We start from the raw sequence: 2,892 nt of genomic DNA, 5'->3' as shown, positions 1-2,892 counted from the left end.
TTCTTTAGACTATGATTCATTAATTCTCAGATTTTCTGTTGGATTATTAAGTAATTCTTGATGGTTCTCTCTAGTAATACTGTTTTCCTGAAAAGAAACTATACTTTTCCCAGTGTGTTAGACTGCTTTGTTGTAGCTTTCTGTTTTGCAAGGCATGTGGAATCTTTGTTCTCTGACAAGGATGGAACTCACGCCCCCTGCAGTGGAAGTATGCGGTCTTAGCCCCTGGACCGCTAGGGAAGTTCCTGACGTGGCCTTCTAAGATTGTTATAGTAAAACAAGTGGTTTATGTAAGTACTAAACAGGTGGTAGATTCCTCTTTATCTTACCCCAATTTTTTCTCTTGAATGTTGAGCTCTGCACAAGAGAACTGAATGCTGTTTAGCTGTCTGGGACATTTTAGCCTTATGATATCAGCCCCCTTTTATTTCTCTCATTGCCTGTCATTTTTCCTTTGTTGCAGTCTTTAATATTTTATTCATGCTAAAACCATTTACTTTACCATTTTCACCTTTTATCAGCAGACTTCTGCACAGGGCAGCTGCTAATTTTAAACCAGAAGTTATTACTTTCCCTCCCCTGGGGATGTAAAGGTTTAAAGATGGTTTTGTCCACACTGGTGTTTTTAAACAGATGAAATTGGAAAGTTCCTCCGTTTCTCCAGAGTTGTGTTTTCAGAGTAGTGATTTTGTTTTTTTGACCTTCAGGGTTGTGGTCCTAATATATTAAGTTGAAGTTCAAATCTCTCGGGTTTAAATCCAGAGAGACTGTGATATGGGAGTTCTCCCAGGTTAGCCTGGAGAGTTAGTATGAAATCCCCATTTGTCTGACATTGGGATGGAATTAGCAAAGCTAGGGACTTTCAGTGCTCCTTAATGTGACTTTCTGCCTATCTCACCTGACCCATGATGTCATTGTGGTCCAGGAGCGTTCCCCCTTGTCCACTGCAATTTATGATAGAAGTTGATGGAAAATTTCAGTTTGGTCTAAGATAGCTTTCCTTTACCCTTGAGAAATCTGTAGAAAACTTATTTACTCTGTCTTTAAAGAGAAGTAAAGAAGCACCCTTGCCTCAGACCTCTTTATAAGGTAATAGAGTCAGTGGTTCAAAAATAAAAACAGTATAAAAAGGTACTTACTGAAAAGCCTTGTTCCTCCCCATCAATCCCATACCCCCTTTCTCCTCATTAAGCATATATGTATGTTCTTTCTCTCCCTTTCTCCCCAAATTTTAGCACACTGTGTATACCATACCTTACTTAAAAAAAAAAAGTATGCTGCAGTTGTTGTCTAGAGTCCTTATAATTTATTGAGTTTTATAATGATTTACGGAATGGTATGGCTATATACTACAGCACCTAAATTGACAACATATTTTGGAACAAGGTGTTCTATTATTATTTTTACTATTAATTCACATTTAATGTGAATCATGGTCCTAAAAGCATCAAAATGTGTTCATAGTATCTTGCAGAGAGAACAGCACCATTGTACAGCCTGAGTCTTGTCCAATTTATAGTTAAGAGGAATAGTCCTTTATAGTCACTGTGGTATCCTGAGTACACGTGATTGTTACGTAATGCGGCTAGTCTGTAGCAACTTTTTGAAAATATGTGAACACAAGTTCTTGAAGGAGATACCTGGCCAGATCTGGTTTCCTTTACCCTTTGAAGTCTTCTTTATGGTTGTTGCTTCTGTTGTTAAATAGTCCTCCATGAACTGGAGCTGGCCTGATATCATGAGCTAGGAAAATAGTTTGAGGAGAGTATTGGGAAATTCCATGCCACAGCTGACTTTCTTCTCTGGAATGTCTTTAATAATACCATTTAGCACTCCTGTCTAAGGGCACCATTGTTCATTGATGACTCCATGAAAACACTAAGAAGAGACGCTGAGCTTAGGTGCCTTAGTCCCAGCACAGGTCAAGGGATGTGTTGTGCTCCCCAAACAAATCCCACTTACATATGTATACACACTGTCCCACAAACATCCCCAAGCAGAAACCAAGGCTAGCTAAGGGACTGGGCCCAAGAAAAATTTGGTTGCATGGTCTTAAATGTGTCTTTCAGAGTCTGGGATTTTGAAACCATCTATTCCAGTGTTTCTCAACTGCTGTGTTGTGATGCATCAATTCATCACTTGCAAAGTGTGACTTCCCTCAAAACATTAACTTCACCAGGCCTGTGTTCAGTAGGGGCTTTTGGTAGTGGGACTTGACTTCAGCTTTTTGGAAGACCAGGCCCCACCCCCACCCCAAACCCTATCAGTTCAGTTTAGTCGCTCAGTCGTGTCTGACTCTGCAACCCCATGAATTGCAGCATGCCAGGCCTCCCTGTCCATCACCAACTCCCAGAGTTCACTCAAACTCACGTCCATCGAGTCGGTGATGCCATCCAGCCATCTCATCCTCTGTCGTCCCCTTCTCCTCCTGCCTCCAATCCCTCCCAGCATCAGGGTCTTTTCCAATGAGTCAACTCTTCAAATGAAGTGGCCAAAGTACTGGAGTTTCAGCTTTAGCATCATTCCTTCCAAAGAACACCCAGGACTGATCTCCTTGCAGTCCAAGGGACTCTAAAGAGTCTTTTCCAACACCACAGTTCAAAAGCATCAATTCTTCAGCGCTCAACTTTCATAGTCCAACTCTCACATCCATACATGACCACTGGAAAAACCATAGCCTTGACTAGACGGACCTTTGTTGGCAAAGTAATGTCTGCTTTTGAATATGCTATATAGGTTGGCCATAACTTTCCTTCCAAGGAGTAAGCATCTTTTAATTTCATGGCTGCAATCACCATCTGCCGTGATTTTGGAGCCCCAAAAAATAAAGCCTGACACTGTTTCCACTGTTTCCCCATCTATTTCCCATGAAGTGATGGGACCATATGCCAT

Source organism: Bison bison, unplaced genomic scaffold (genome assembly GCF_000754665.1).
Source record: "Bison bison bison isolate TAMUID 2011002044 unplaced genomic scaffold, Bison_UMD1.0 scf7180017864472, whole genome shotgun sequence".
Lineage (NCBI taxonomy): Eukaryota > Metazoa > Chordata > Mammalia > Artiodactyla > Bovidae > Bison > Bison bison.
This window is presented reverse-complemented; position numbering follows the sequence as displayed.